This window comes from Haliotis cracherodii, unplaced genomic scaffold, assembly GCF_022045235.1.
Source record: "Haliotis cracherodii isolate W230 unplaced genomic scaffold, xgHalCrac1.p SCAF_24, whole genome shotgun sequence".
Classification (NCBI taxonomy): Eukaryota; Metazoa; Mollusca; class Gastropoda; order Lepetellida; family Haliotidae; genus Haliotis; species Haliotis cracherodii.
The window spans coordinates 1,415,585-1,433,216 of record NW_027266280.1 but is presented as its reverse complement, the minus strand read 5'-3'; positions in this window follow the sequence as shown (position 1 = coordinate 1,433,216).

Sequence of the window (17,632 nt, the reverse complement as noted above, 5' to 3'; positions counted from 1 at the left end):
TGAGCACATAACGTTACGGTTCAGCGTTCAAACTATTGCTCAGTGTATTTTATTTTTCTGTTTCTGCAATTCTTGGTGGTGGTAAATGACACCTGTTGCACCCTACTGCAAATCCTCAATGTTCAACACCTGTATATGTTTTGTTGATTACTCACATAGGATCAATATAACCTCTTCATAACAGAATATTGTTAAAGTCGATTTCATTCTCGTCCGGAGATTCTCATTATAAAGAGTTTATCAGTCTCAACTATTGGAATGTGGTCATGTGAGCATAACGTTACGGTTCAGCGTTCAAACTATTGTTCAGCGTATTTTATTTTTCTGTTTAAGACAGCGTGGCTTCGTTTAGGAGATGACATGTGAGTCCGTTCAAAACAGGATGTTTACACACAACATGTCGTGGGCTGCTGAAAGTCCTTGTTTTTTTCCCTTTGATATGATATCGCCCAGCTCTCGTGTACAGATCCTGTTTTGAAAATATAAAATTAGATTTACAGTCCTGGACATTTCAAACCGAATCACAACACATCGCGATTATTAATAAATGAAGATAGCTGCATGTGTGTTAATACTTAGAAAGTGAAAACAAGCCATTCCGACAACAAGGAATATTTTATACAGTAATGATAAAAAAAAATCAAAAGTGTGCTTTTTCAAGAAATGTCCATTTTGCTAGTAACAAACATCACTGAGTCTTGATCACGTGGTTACTGTCCGGGCTATGATCAGCTAGTAACAATCAGTTATATTTAGAATTTAGTCTCATAGGACTTATATTCGTACCTGGAATCCACACAGGTTACATGATGACAACACGATATTCGAGGGTTCCGTATCGTAACGCAGTCTCCCGTACTTCAACACTGAGTGAGTGGCAGCGCTGCAGTCGCTTTGTGTCACAGATGGCAGGTGATTGTGTGGACAACGAAAATGTGACGTCTTTGCTTCAGTGTTTGTTGTTTGACGACGCATTCAGCAATATTCCAGCTATATGACGGCGGACTGTAAGTCGTCGAGTCTCTGCCAGACAACATAGTGATTGATGATGTGAATCACGATCCATGCTGTCAGGGTACGATGCCACGCTATCATGCAAGTCACCAAGTCCAAGACCACCCGATCCATAGCTTGCTGTGGACTATTCTGACCAGGAATCCATACCAGGGACACCTTTTACAACAGGTATAGCTTGCTGTGGACTATTCCGACCAGGAATCCATACCAGGGACACCTTTTACAACAGGTATAGCTTGCTGTGGACTATTCCGACCAGGAATCCATACCAGGGACACCTTTTACAACAGGTATAGCTTGCTGTGGACTATTCCGACCAGGAATCCATACCAGGGACATCTCTTACGACTGGTATAGGTTGCTGGGGGCTATTCTAACCAAGAATCCGCACAGGATCAATAAATAAATTATACAATACATTAATATAAGACAGAATATGCAGACAGTTAGAAAGTTATACCAATGTGTTGTAAGGGAGTGACCATTTCATTTTCGTGGTTATTTTCTGTATTTTAAAAAAAACCTAGGAACAAGAATATATATATATATACTTATTAGTGTGTTTTGAAGCAGTGACTGATAAAGTATGATCATGTCTCTAACAAAAAGTGGCTGACCCCTCTAGGTCTCTACCATATTCACAAACAATATCAGAACAAGGTGCCAAAGACCCGGGTTCGATTCCCGACATGGGTACATTGTGTGAAGCCCATTTCTGATGTCCCCCGCCGTGATATTGCTGGAATATTGCTAAAAGCGGCGTAAAACCATACTCACTCACTCACTCAGAACAAGGTGGTGCCACATGGATCTAATTCCAATAGCACACGATTTGATAATTAATTGTCAAATATAGCTGACACAAGATGGTAAATGTCTAAACAACTTAATAGTTGTCACTGTTCACCAAGCAGCCAGCTGAGTTGTATTCTCCCCAGGGAGCTGGGAATGCAATGTCCATACATACTGATCCATTGACAGGGCAAGTTCTGTGTAGCTAGAATGTATGGATACGATACACAATATGTGCGCTATTATTTCTATTGTTGAATATCGACTTGGTAAGATCCAACGTTTTGTGATTGTGCAACCTACTGCTAATGGTAAGTCCTTGGGTTGACATATGAAGATACTATTTTCACATCTGGTTTCCAAAATAATCATATAAACTAACAACTGTTAGTTAAACTTTGAAGGTGAAGGTTTGGTGAATATTTGAAGGTGGTTGACACTGTGTAAGATCACGTTGCCAATGTCGTCATCTACAGGCACAAGACGGTCATTTTCTGGCATAGCGTCGACATCAAGTCGTTCAACACCGTCATCTATAGGCACAACGCTGTCATCTACTGGCACAAACGTCGTCCTCTATGTAACAGCTCCGTCATCTACAGGTACAACGTTGCCATCTGATGATACAAAGCCTTCATCTACATGCACAACATCGTCCTCTACAGGCACAAAGGTATAATCTACTGGTACTATATATATAACTACCACGTCATCTACTGGTACTATATATATAACTACCACGTCATCTACTGGTACTATATATATAACTACCACGTCATCTACTGGAACAACGCTGTCATATACCAAGACAACACCTTCTGTCATCTACTGGCACAGCGTCGTCCTCTACAGTAACAGCGCCGTCATCTACAGGCACAACGCTGTCATCTGAACGTACAACACCTTCGTCTACAGGCACAACACTGTCATCTACTGGTACTACCCCATCATCTACTGTAACAACGCTGTCATATACCAGGACAACGCCTACTGTCATCTACTGGCACAACGTCGTCCTCTACAGTAACAGCACCGTCATCTACAGGTACAACGCTGTCATCTGAACGTACAACACCTTCGTCTACAGGCACAACGTCGTCATCTGAACGTACAAAACCTTCGTCTACAGGCACAACGTCGTCATCTACAGGTACACAGTCGTCATCAACAGGCACAACATCGTCCTCTGCATGACCAACGCTGTCTTCTACTGGTACTACCAACTCATCTACTAGAACAACGAACGAACATCAACACTACCGATAATCGCACACCTGCATGTTCCTCAATAGAACAAAGACATCTAACGCTGCATTATGTATTTTATAATCTTTCAGTGATAAATAATGTTGGGGAATTATAATTGCGTTAAACGTTTCGTTTTACTTGATAAATGAATTCATGATTGCATGACACTCATAGAAATATTTTATTGCAATATGCATTTGTACAACTCTGCTTTACATTATCGAATTCTCCACTATCAGATGTGATGGTAATTCTTAATGATAGAGTACCAGTGATAATGGCATTTCTATAACAGTTACATTGTACGTCCTTATGGAGGAGAAATTAGCCTGTGAATGTGTGGGTTTTATTCGGTATAACGCCTATTTGAACACTGTTAGAGAATTATTTGATCACTGATAGTCCGTGCACAAAGTGCCTTGCATCATTTCCACAGTAACTATTTCCTCTTGACAAAGAGTGAAATATCTTCGATAACAAATTATGTTTAAAAGAAGATAAATCATATGGTATATATGAACAGGCGCATTTGTGTGGTTATACACATGTGTAGTTGTACACAGGTGCAGTTGTACACAGGTGCAGTTGTACACAGGTGCAGTTGTACACAGGTGTAGTTGTACACAGGTGTAGTTGTACACACGTGTAGTTGTACACAGATGTAGTTGTACATAGGTGCAGTTGTACATAGGTGCAGTTGTACACAGGTGTAGTTGTACATAGGTGCAGTTGTACATAGGTGTAGTTGTACACAGGTGCAGTTGTACACAGGTGTAGTTGTACATAGGTGCAGTTGTACATAGGTGCAGTTGTACATAGGTGTAGTTGTACATAGGTGCAGTTGTACATAGGTGCAGTTGTACACACGTGTAGTTGTACACAGATGTAGTTGTACATAGATGTAGTTGTATACAGGTGCAGTTGTACATAGGTGCAGTTGTACATAGGTGTAGTTGTACATAGGTGTAGTTGTATACAGGTGCAGTTGTACATAGGTGCAGTTGTACATAGGTGCAGTTGTACATAGGTGCAGTTGTACATAGGTGTAGTTGTACACAGGTGTAGTTGTACACAGGTGTAGTTGTACATAGGTGTAGTTGTACACAGGTGTAGTTGTATACAGGTGCAGTTGTACACAGGTGTTGTTGTACATAGGTGTAGTTGTACATAGGTGTAGTTGTACATAGATGTAGTTGTACACAGGTGTAGTTGTACACAGATGTAGTTGTATACAGGTGCAGTTGTACACAGATGTAGTTGTACATAGGTGCAGTTGTACATAGGTGCAGTTGTACACAGATGTAGTTGTACACAGATGTAGTTGTACACAGGTGTAGTTGTACATAGATGTAGTTGTATACAGGTGCAGTTGTACACAGATGTAGTTGTACATAGGTGCAGTTGTACATAGGTGCAGTTGTACACAGATGTAGTTGTACACAGATGTAGTTGAACATAGGTGTAGTTGTACACAGGTGCAGTTGTACACAGGTGCAGTTGTACACACGTGTAGTTGTACACAGATGTAGTTGTACACAGGTGCAGTTGTACATAGGTGTAGTTGTACATAGATGTAGTTGTATACAGGTGCAGTTGTACATAGGTGTAGTTGTACACAGGTGCAGTTGTACACAGGTGCAGTTGTACATAGGTGTAGTTGTACACAGGTGTTGTTGTACATAGGTGTAGTTGTACACAGGTGCAGTTGTACACAGGTGCAGTTGTACACAGGTGCAGTTGTACACAGGTGCAGTTGTACACAGGTGCAGTTGTACATAGGTGTAGTTGTACACAGGTGCAGTTGTACATAGGTGTAGTTGTACACAGGTGTAGTTGTACATAGGTGCAGTTGTACACAGGTGTAGTTGTACACAGATGTAGTTGTACACAGGTGCAGTTGTACATAGGTGTAGTTGTACACAGGTGTTGTTGTACACAGGTGCAGTTGTACACAGGTGCAGTTGTACACAGGTGCAGTTGTACACAGATGTAGTTGTACACAGGTGTAGTTGTACACAGGTGTAGTTGTACATAGGTGCAGTTGTACACAGGTGTAGTTGTACGTTCAATAGGTATGGTTTGGGGAAGAGCTATGTTCTCACCATTATTGATTAATATCACTGTTCCAGATCCTATCGCTTGTTTTGAACTGAGCGTTAAGTGTGAAACGGCGTTTGTTGGTTCGAATTCCGACATTAACCTAATCCCTGAGGGCCATCGTTGGACCATTATTGTACCATTGTTGTACCATTGTTAAACCATAGTTATACCATTGTAGGACTATTGTTGAACCATTGTTGGACCATTGTTATACCATTGTAGGACAATTGTTGGACCATTGTTGGACCATTGTTGTACCATTGTTGAGACCATTGTTGGACCATTGTTGGACCATTGTTGTACCATTGTTGGGCCATTGTTGTACCATTGTTGTACCATTGTTGGACTATTGTTGGACCATTGTTGTACCATTGTTAGGCCATTGTTGGACCATTGTTGGACCATTGTTGAGACCATTGTTGGACCATTGTTGAGATCATTGTTAGACCATTGTTGGACTATTGTTGGGCCATTGTTGGACCATTGTTGGACCATTGTTGAGACCATTGTTGGACCATTGTTCGACCTTTGTTGGACCTTTGCTTGATCATTGTCGAGACCATTGATGGACCATTGTTGGACCATTGTTGAGACCATTGTTGGACTATTGTTGGACCATTGTTGGACCATTGTTAAGACCATTGTTGTACCATTGTTGTACCATTGTTGGACCATTGTTGTACCATTGATGGACCATTTTTGGACCATTGTTGAGACCATTGTTGGACCATTGTTGAGACCATTGTTGGACCATTGTTGGACCATTGTTGTACCATTGTTGGACCACTGTTGGACCATTGTTGAGACCATTGTTGGACCATTGTTGGACCATTGTTGAGACCATTGTTGGACCTTTGTTGGACCTTTGCTGGACCATTGTTTTACCATTGTTGGGCCATTGTTGGGCCATTGTTGGACCATTGTTGGACCATTGTTGGACCATTGTTGAGACCATTGTTTGACCATTGTTGGACCATTGTTGTGCCATTGTTGTACCTTTGTTGTACCATTGTTGGACCATTGTTGTACCATTGTTGAGACCATTGTTGGACCATTGTTGAGACCATTGTTGAGACCATTGTTGGACCATTGTTGAGACCATTGTTGAGACCATTGTTGGACCATTGATGCACCATTGTTGAGACCATTGTTGGACCATTGTTGGACCATTGCTGGACCATTGTTGAGACCATTGTTGGACCATTGTTGGACCATTGGTGGACCATTGTTGGACCATTGGTGGACCATTGTTGGACCACTGTTGTGTGGTATCTTCAAAACACAATGTCAGTTTACATAGAAGGGGTTTCTAGATGTCAAGATGTTGTTGCACTGTGTCCACAGAAGTCGCTTGTGCTACTTGAGCGTTTTATTCTTAAATAGTTTGATTCCACTGGAATTCTTTACCCATTATTGCGTGTGTGAGTAAGTAAGTTTTATTGCGCTTTTAGTAGTATGTCAGCAATATCACGGCGGGGACACCAGAAGTAGGCTTCAAGACTGTACCTAAGTTGAGTATCGCGTGACGCACGAACGCATTAAGCTACCACATCGTTATAGAACGTTTATTGTGCTAGCCCCTGGAGAAACCATGCGGCTGTTAAACATGAATACCCCACTCAGAAACACTTACTGGCTCCGAGCCGACCAGTCCTAGTTTTAGCCTCGAAACACATAGCGCTAGACAGGGTAATAACAAGTACCATCTATTAACGTATCTTGGCATGACGCGGCCGGGGATCAAACCCCGGAACTTCCACTCTCCAGGGTTACCACCAGACCACGGAGGCGGTCAAAGACTTGTAAATCATCTGCTACATCGAATACAATACACGTTAGGGGCGGTAGGGTAGTTTAGTTGTAAAAGTGTTTGCTAATGATGCCGAGGGCCCGTGTTCGATTCCCCAAATGGTGACAATGTGTGAATCCCATTTCTTGTGCCCCCCTGCGCGATAGTGCTAGAATATTGCTAAAAGCAGCGTAAAACCAAACTCACTCACTCTCCCAATATACCTAAAAATCTAATCCTATTCAAGTAAACAGATCACATTGTATACTCGTACAAAAAAAGATGATAAACCTTGCCGAATTGTTTTCGTTCTTCAAAATAACAAACGTTCATAAATTCGATATTAAACGACACGGCGACCAGCCTCTAATTCATATTATCTGTAATTCTTGCTGAATTAAAACAAAATCAGGACATTTTGTTCCTTTCAAACTAAAATCACAATGTGCGTGCCATGAATGAGTCAATATTCAATCGAATTGCCTGGCACGTCTCCATCAGATTAAGGCGTTTTTAGGGAAGGGGAAGAGTGGACGTGGATACGGATGTTCACGAAGTTCAATGCCTGGGGTGACTAGCAGGTGGTCTTGTGGGCGGGCGTATGTAGCTGCTTACAATGTTTCATCTTATGGTGACTCTGTTTACGGATGTGTCTCTAGGGTTGGGTCGGTGGTCGAATATATTCATAAACATAAACGACCAATGGAAGTTGTTTCGGCGGGTAGCGGAGACTTACGGTGGCCAATAAGGGACATGGAGTCTGTTTTTCCATATTTTGATATTTCACTTACATTTATCGTAACCTTTTGCAAATTAACACGATTTGTCTTACAAATATGTGATAAATCATGTGTAAAGAAGATATTGAATCGCTGAAAAACGAAACGAAAATGTCAAAAACTAAAATGAAATGTCAAAAACACAAAACGAAAATGTCAAAAACTAAAATGAAAATACAGAAAACTATTTCAACCGCGGTGTAAATATTATCAGCGCGGTGGAAATAGTTTTCTGTGTATTCATTTTAGTTTTTGACATTTTCGTTTTGTGTTTTTGACATTTTCATTTTAGTTTTTGACATTTTCACGTCACATTTCAGCGACTCAAAAGCTACTTAAAAGTACATTTTCTATGTTTTCGGATGTTTTTATACATGATTTATCACATATTTATATGGCAGATTGTGTTAATTTGCAAAAGGTTAAGATAAAATTAAGTTAAACATCAAAATATTGAAAAACAGACTCCATGTCCCTTATGGGCCACCGTAGAGACTTGTCATTCTATGGTGGAGACGTTTGATATTTATAATGTTAATACTTCTGACAATATTAGATCAAAGAGCAAATACAGAAGACACAATATAACTTACAATATCCTCTTTGTGGAAGTGTAAAATCTCTATCCAATCTGAAACCAGAATTTCCAGAACCGACGGTTGCAAAACACGATATAAGTACAGCTATTGGGACAAGTGTCATCTACGATTGATTGTTTAGTTTGTTTGTTTCTTGAACAATCAAGTGATTGACATCATGAGCATCATCTACACGGACAGGACACGATGACAAGCATCAACCAAGTCAGCGAGCCTGACCACCCGACCAATTCTAATCCGGATCTTATCAGGTATCAACTACGGTTGAGTGTATTACACTAGGTTTCAGTGTTAACGAATTAGTTATATTACCCCGTTTTTCCTTAACAATTCATGTGTGACAAAACAATTTCCATATTCAAAAGAAATCTCTGATAAAAGCAGTGTACGATTCGGACAATATCATGAATGGGAACAAGCTGACACATCGCAAATATATTCTGATATAACATTCAAGTAGAAGTCTAACAGTGTTGCAATTGTCAAATATTGTCTCAATGCACTGTCCGTAGACAGCAGGCTAATTCAGGATGTTCTGGGCCACCAGTAACAATTAAAGGTCCAGGGTAAAGGGTTTCATATTTCAGTCTGATGCATATTGTATACTACTGTATATAATGCTGTTTGGAAATGTAGGTCAACTATTTGATAAATCCGGGAATACGAAACACCTCCGTAAAATAATGATGACAAGAGTCAGTCATGTCAAGATGGTTCAGATATCGTGGATAAAAAGGGGAAAATATGAAACCCACTTTTTACATTTATAATAAGTCTGATTATAGGCACAGACCCTGATCTGTGCTGCTCTTTTGGTATTGACTTGTCGCTACGCAGATCCATGTTCTCTCCCATGGTGTTTTCCTGATGGATTTGGAACATACCCACTTTGCCGTAATTTACAAGAATCGTATTCCCACGAAAACTACAAAGCGATACGGATCATGTCTGATTTTACTGTCAGAACATTTTGAAAGCCTTTATGAGAGTAAATCTGAATAAAACTGAAAATACATAATTTTTTCATGAAGACTAATCATGTGTTGTCAAGGGTAATTAGTGCATGTTCACGGCCGCATGCATTGAAACCCACGTGTCTGTCACGTCCACATACAGAAGAATGTTAGAGGTGGTAACAGATATTTAAATTTTGTCCAATCCCAAAAAGCCGCTCCTCCAGCTCTCATTTGGTTGAAACATAAACCAGGATCAGGGAAGCGTACCTTCTGTAAATAGAGGCTTGTGTGGGGGACAATATTTGTTTTCTGTGCAGAACCAAGCAATGAGTAGTGTTTTGGTGTGGCATTGACGCTCTTTCGTCACTCACTCACACACTCACACACTCACACACTCACACACGCAGGCACGACATAACATGATCAAGTGTCGTGTAGGTGATAAAGGCGTGTTTTTAACCAACGTAGTACATGATAAAGAGGCAGTGGTTGAGACTTATGTTGATCTTTCGCGTTCTGTCTAATAACAAGACTACACACATGTTATATGCCGTGTAATGCTTTTCTTGATGTGAGTTTCTACATGATGTGTTGGCGTGGAATGAAGTGTGGTGTTGTTACAGCGTGTGCATCGCCTCATCGGACATGATCAAGTGTCGGGGCAGTGGCGTGTTTATGACCATCGCAGTCGCTGATAAAAAGGCGGGTTAAGCGACGGAAGTTAGACTAATGTTTATTTGTCGGGTACTGTCTGTCTGTATCCTATTGTCTGCAATTTTTACGGAAATGTTTTAGACATATGACATATGGAGATTTTTGAACAGAAGATCTAGGTTTTTGTATCTAACCCTTGAATCAGGGATACGGTATTGTAGAATGCCATCTCTCACCGAACAACACTAGTTTGTGAGGTATCTAGGTCATGCGTTACTTTAAGGCATTCATCATTTAATACACAAACAAATACTGACAACAGTTGCCCAGTGAGATAAGCGAACAGATCCTTGTTCAGTCTGTCAGCAGTGGGACGGAAATATTCCTGTCCGATCAAGATAAATACGCCTTTGCTTTGACTGGAACACAACTATCAGTGAATCATCAAATTTAATGACAATCAAGCAAACAGATAATTTGATGTCGAAAAGTAATTTAGGTCACAAATAAATATCATACTGAGAATATTCCTGTCACAATACAAGCTACTACGTGAACATTGAAAACACACATATATATGCATTCTTACTGATTATCAGTCTGGATTCAGGAGTAAATGTTGATGCAAAGAATTTAACCATCGTAAATATATACTGCTAAAACAGTCAAGAAGGAAAAAGTCTAACATTGTAGGGACAATTTACAATTGTCAGTGTTGCTGTTGCCAAATATTGGCTTACGTCACAGATTGCAGACAGCAAATGTTTCAGAGTGACTTCATATGTAGAATATTCATCTTCATCTTCAACCACTTGAGATTCGAGGTGCAGCACATGTGCACCCAACTGCTACTTCTTTGTCCTCAGGTTGATAGGTGAAGGTACCATTTTCACAGCTGTATTTTAAAACACGGAAGCTAGCTTTCACTTGTTCACACTGGTTCTGGGTATTGTTGATACAGTCTCTACAATTACAGCTGGCACTCCGAAGCTGTTGTGGATAAATGTTGTCTCCAAGTCTGAGCGAGACGAAGCTCCAAGGGCAAATGGAACGTTCTCGAGTGGAGTCTTGCATGTTGTTTGGTGACACAGGTGAGTTCGACGTTTCAGGAATGTTGTTCAAGCTGTTGAAGATCTGTTGTATATGTGATGGTATCTTGCATTGTGTGGCATCCCTTCGTGCTCTCATCATGTTTCCCATATCATCAGTCACTGGTGTGGCATTAGCATTCATGATGACGACAAGTACGACAGATAACTGTGACAGCTGCATGTTCGTTGACAAAACCTGTGTAATCAACTTGAAATGAGAAGCTGCACTCAGTCGAGAATATCTGGTTTGACTGTTCATCGTGAAAGACCTCATTTTATAGCATGTCTTCACCTACACAGCCACGTAGAAACACATGGGGGCAGAAACAGGTATTCAAATGATATCCAGTCCCAAAACTATAATGTTGAATTGGAGAATGACTGGGGGCAGAAATAACTATTTCGGGTGTGATTGCAGACAGCAAATGTTTCAGAGTGACTTCATATGTAGAATATTCATCTTCATCTTCAACCACTTGAGATTCGAGGTGCAGCACATGTGCACCCAACTGCTACTTCTTTGTCCTCAGGTTGATAGGTGAAGGTACCATTTTCACAGCTGTATTTTAAAACACGGAAGCTAGCTTTCACTTGTTCACACTGGTTCTGGGTATTGTTGATACAGTCTCTACAATTACAGCTGGCACTCCGAAGCTGTTGTGGATAAATGTTGTCTCCAAGTCTGAGCGAGACGAAGCTCCAAGGGCAAATGGAACGTTCTCGAGTGGAGTCTTGCATGTTGTTTGGTGACACAGGTGAGTTCGACGTTTCAGGAATGTTGTTCAAGCTGTTGAAGATCTGTTGTATATGTGATGGTATCTTGCATTGTGTGGCATCCCTTCGTGCTCTCATCATGTTTCCCATATCATCAGTCACTGGTGTGGCATTAGCATTCATGATGACGACAAGTACGACAGATAACTGTGACAGCTGCATGTTCGTTGACAAAACCTGTGTAATCAACTTGAAATGAGAAGCTGCACTCAGTCGAGAATATCTGGTTTGACTGTTCATCGTGAAAGACCTCATTTTATAGCATGTCTTCACCTACACAGCCACGTAGAAACACATGGGAGCAGAAACAGGTATTCAAATGATATCCAGTCCCAAAACTATAATGTTGAATTGGAGAATGACTGGGGGCAGAAATAACTATTTCGGGTGTGATTGCGGACAGCAAATGTTTCAGAGTGACTTCATATGTAGAATATTCATCTTCATCTTCAACCACTTGAGATTCGAGGTGCAGCACATGTGCACCCAACTGCTACTTCTTTGTCCTCAGGTTGATAGGTGAAGGTACCATTTTCACAGCTGTATTTTAAAACACGGAAGCTAGCTTTCACTTGTTCACACTGGTTCTGGGTATTGTTGATACAGTCTCTACAATTACAGCTGGCACTCCGAAGCTGTTGTGGATAAATGTTGTCTCCAAGTCTGAGCGAGACGAAGCTCCAAGGGCAAATGGAACGTTCTCAAGTGGAGTCTTGCATGTTGTTTGGTGACACAGGTGAGTTCGACGTTTCAGGAATGTTGTTCAAGCTGTTGAAGATCTGTTGTATATGTGATGGTATCTTGCATTGTGTGGCATCCCTTCGTGCTCTCATCATGTTTCCCATATCATCAGTCACTGGTGTGGCATTAGCATTCATGATGACGACAAGTACGACAGATAACTGTGACAGCTGCATGTTCGTTGACAAAACCTTTGTAATCAACTTAGATTAGTGACTTCTGAGCATCTGTCAGTCGAGATTTTCTGGTTTGACTGCTCATCACAAACGACCTCATTTTATAGCAAGCCGGGGGTACAGAGTACAGAGTACAGAGTACATGTCTGTCAGACAATTGTGGTCATGAGTGCATGTCGATACGGTGCAGGATTCCAACTATTGTTCAGCTATTGTTCAGCTATTGTTCAGCTAACTCTATTTTGGTGTTGACTGACAGCCTGGGTTCTTTCAAAACGTAGGTGACATTTGAGTCCTTTCAAAACCGACATGTGCACACACCAAATCATGGACTGCCGAAAATCATACCCACCCCCGCCCCCTTTGTCTCATGAGATAATTTCCACATTCTTTAAGTATCTTCTCAAAGCCATCTGGCAGAGTTAATCTTGTCAGAAAATCTTTTTATCGCTCAGTGCAACTAAATTGCCTGCGTGTGTCTGCTGTCTAAACATAAAGTTGAAATTAAATGTTTCTTAACCAAGAATGGGATTACACAATATCACAATTCACTAAACGCTGATCCTTCCGATGAGTGTACATCATAAAGTTGATTATTTGTGGAATAACGGGAATGTCAAGCGATCGAAAAACACAACAGTTAGGCTGGTCATAGATATCCTAGCCTCTAGAATCAGATTTCTGTGGGACGCCACGATATCAGGATGTCATGACGTAAATCAGCACAAGATACTGGCATTTAACACGTTGCTCAGCTCGTAACACCACGTACACGCGGCAACTGACACTTGTTAGGAATTTATCATTACACGTTCACAAGTACAGATACTTATTTTTAGCGTTAAATGTTGCAACAATATCAGATCCACCTTACGATTGCCAGTGGGTTCGGCAAATCAAAGTTTGAGCAGAGTCATTTATGACGTGATATGACGTATATGTTTTTGTAAAGAACGATAGTCTTTATAATCAAGATGAACGAATTTAGATCATATTTGCATTTCGGGTCAGAATAAGGGCAGCCATGAAAATTCAGACTCGGTATTTGGGGTTATAGTCTGTCTGACTAAAACGGACATGCGCAGTTGAACACTGCTCAGTAAGGGTTTTAGCATGTGGGTACATGGTCGATGAATACTTTTAAGATGACTTTTATCAAGGAAATATATAAGGTAGACATAATTTTATGGATAACAACTTCTTAAATATTGTAAAAAGCGACGTTTCGGTATAGATCCTTACACTTTTGTCACCCGTCCACTTCTCAGTAATGTCTATCAAACACGAAAATATATAGATTTGTAATTATTTATGAATGATATATGTCAGTGTTGCCACGTCTAAAAATTATTTGTACTGGTTACACGATCATTGGAAAATGGCAAATGTTCAAATTTGTGTTCGGGTTGTTCCTAACTCACAGGATGGACAGAAATTCGTTCATAATTGTCATAGATTTAGAATCGAGAACAGAAGAAAACCCACTGTACATTGCTGTAGAAACGACTGCCACCAAAGAGACGAAAATGTCGTACCCTCGACACAAATATCCTCAGTAAAAAAACATGAAACTGGCTAAGAAAAACTCTAATTGAGTTTGCCGATGCCATATCCCACTTTGTTGACCTGTAAACGTGTTTGGAGATGTTTGTGCATGTCTGTCATTAATATTCTTACTAGATCAATGTCATGTATATTTCAAACCATTTCGTATAATTGATTTCCTGAATGTAGGAAGATATACATCTAAGTAGACGTTAAATATGTTAATTTAATCAATAACCATATTCAAATAATTCATTTAATAGAGTATGTATCTTAATATGTTTCTTGCAATGTATCTTATCGTGTATTGTATCTGTATGTGAGGAATGGTATAAATGAATAAACGTATACTGATTTTCTGCAACAGACTATAGTTAATCCCCCTATTTTCTCCCCATTTACCGCCGCCTCCGTCGTCTAGTGGTAGAGCGTCCGCCCGGAGAGCGGAAGGTCCGGGGTTCGATCCCCGGCTGCGTCATACCAAAAGACGTTAAAAGATGGTACTTGTTGTTACCCTGTCTGGCGTTCGACATTAAGGGGCTAAAACAAGGACTGGTCGGCTTGGAGTCAGTATACTGTGTCTGAGTGGGGTATTCATGTTAAACTGCGGCATGGTATCTCAGTGAGCTAGCACTATAAATCGGCATCAGTCCAGACTAGTACAAGCAGCCACACACACACACGTGCATGCACGTCGCTATATAAGTGCAATAATCTTGGACGCGACGTTAAACCCAATTTCACCTCACCTCACCTCCCCATTTACCATGGCTGACTGCACTTTAACCCCATTATACAAACAATAACCTGACATGTCTGTGCGTGTACAATAGCATATTTTTTATTATCCTGCAGACGGAAGGGTAACGTGTGGTTAAAGCGCCGACCGTCACGCTGAAGGCCTGGGTTCGTTTCCATAAACGAGTTTAATTTGTGAAATCCTTTTCTGGTGTTCCTCACGCGAGGAATGTTGCTCAAAGTGGAGAAAGCAATACGCACTCTCTCTTCTTGTATCTTATTCCTAAAATAAGGACAGCTGAAAATGTAATGTAACCTGCTTCATTATGTTAAAAACGGGATCCCATTGTCTTAATATTACTATCCCGGTACCTCTGAAACATGTAATGCAATACACTAAATCGTATTTTACGAACACGAAGAATTAGCTCATTGTGCCAAGTTTCCCGACATCCCACTGTGTCAAACGGCCATTGCCTACCACAACACTTCCGTGACTTCAGTGAACTGTCTGCTCTCCGCTCACAACTCAAATCCTATCTCTTCAGACTTACTGTTTCCAAATGACTTCTTATTGAGATGTCCCTTGAGCATGCACTATGCATGGTCATGCGTCATACAAATAGACTATTACCATTATTATTATTTATGATGATTATAACCGGAATCTTTTATTGACCCTTTAGAATTGACACCTTTGACGCGTTATCACACACGAAACAGAAACATTCACAGGTGCCCGACAATAACGTTGCCATAACAGCGGGGTAAAGTTCCAATTAAGCTTTTGACAAGTTATCCCTTGCTAAGTTAAACAGGTGCTTTGACCACCTGTCTGCAGAAGTTCTTCCTTGGAAGTAGGCACAAAACCATCAGATTCAGCTGTAGCTTAGGAGATGTTTTCTTGTCCTTCAAGGGGGCACGGGTGGCCAAGTCGTCTAAGGCGCCGCGATTCGCTGTGCAGAGTTGCGTCCCTTGGGCACGCAAGAAACCTAGGATTGTGGGTTCGAATCCCGGTTCGCCACGATTATGTTTCTAGGTTTGTCAGCACCATACCCGTGCTCGTGGGTTTCACCGAAGTGGTAAACGTCTGAGACCTGCATCACTTCGGGCTTTCCTCCCACATTAAGCTGACACGCCGTGATATAACTGGAATAATGTTAAAAGCGGCGTTAAACCCAACTCACTCACTGACTTGTCCTTCAATAAAAAGGATTTACAATTCCATGGCTGAGGAAAGGTCTTCACGTGTTTAGTTCGACACGACATTACTAGGTCACAGCCACAGAGACATGATGATGTAGTTCGGGCACAGAATGGACAAATCTAGGTAGGTAATACAGCTGACAAATGAGCGTCCTGGACGAATGTTTTGAATCGTTAAGTTCAAGTGTCCAAGAAGATTGAAAAGCTTTTCTTGTGGTGATTTTCTCTTTGTCGTCAATTCCTTTCTGTGCAGAAACTCTGCATTGTTTCTGCTCCAGTGTTAATGGAATCATGTATTGTTTGAAAATCGTCTATCAGGTGAAATATATGCTTCACAATCCAGCATATTGATTCACACGGTTGGTCAAACAGTTTGGGGCTGGATCGGGATCCAGACATCAACCATGTGTAGTAAAAGAAGTGTCATTCCCAGTGACTTCCGTGAAGATGCCACATAGGGGATTGCATGGGAATTAGTTTGAAAGTGTCTGCGATGTCCAGTTCTCGTGATGATCTCGGTAGCATCATCTACATGTACCTTCACATACTCGTATGTAAGTGAATGGTCTTCCTTGCTGATTAACGAGTTAAGACTAGGATGTTGGTCATCGCTGTGTGGTGATGATAGGTTCACGATCAACCACTTCTTTCCTGAATAGCTTCCGGGCTTCCTTCTACCATGTCAATATTATTAATTGGGTTGACTCTGTGAGACGGAAATGGCGTCGTGTTCTTTCTGCAAAAGCGTATTTTTCACCTCTGAATTGTTTCGAGCTGACAGTAAATTCCGGCAAATCTTCGTGTGTGTTGATGGATTTACAATACTGGTTAGAAAACGATGTGTCAGTCCATGAATGAGAGTGTTAACTGATTGAAAGGTGTCACATATACAAAGTTCCTCAGGTAATCACAGCAAAAAAAGTGTAGGTTTCCGTCTTCCGGAAACCTTCCGGAAACCTTCCGGATACCTTCCCATTTTGGATCCGGCCCGGATACCTTCCGGAAACCTTCCCAAAAAAATGTCAAAATTTGGGGGGCGCATTTTGTTCACTTAAGTGTGAAACACATAAAAAAATTAACTTGAAAATACCAAGCAATTTGAAGGTTGTTGAAGGCATCTGGAAGGTTTCCGGAAGGTTTCCGGAAGGTTTCCGGCAGGTATCCGGATGCAAATTTTCTTCATGGCTTGCTTCTGGTAAATAATGCTAGCCTGTGCATTACAGGTACCTGTTGTAATATTCTGTGTTATTTTAATGGTAAATATCCTCCTAAAACATTTTTGGAGAAGAAAATTGTTCAATTTCATATTTTGTCCTTTTCGGATGTTAATGGTATTTAATGAACAAACATCAGTTCTTGTATAATGATATCCTTAAATTTCATGTCCAGACTTCCAGTTTGTACTGAGAAAAAGAAAAAGTCATTGA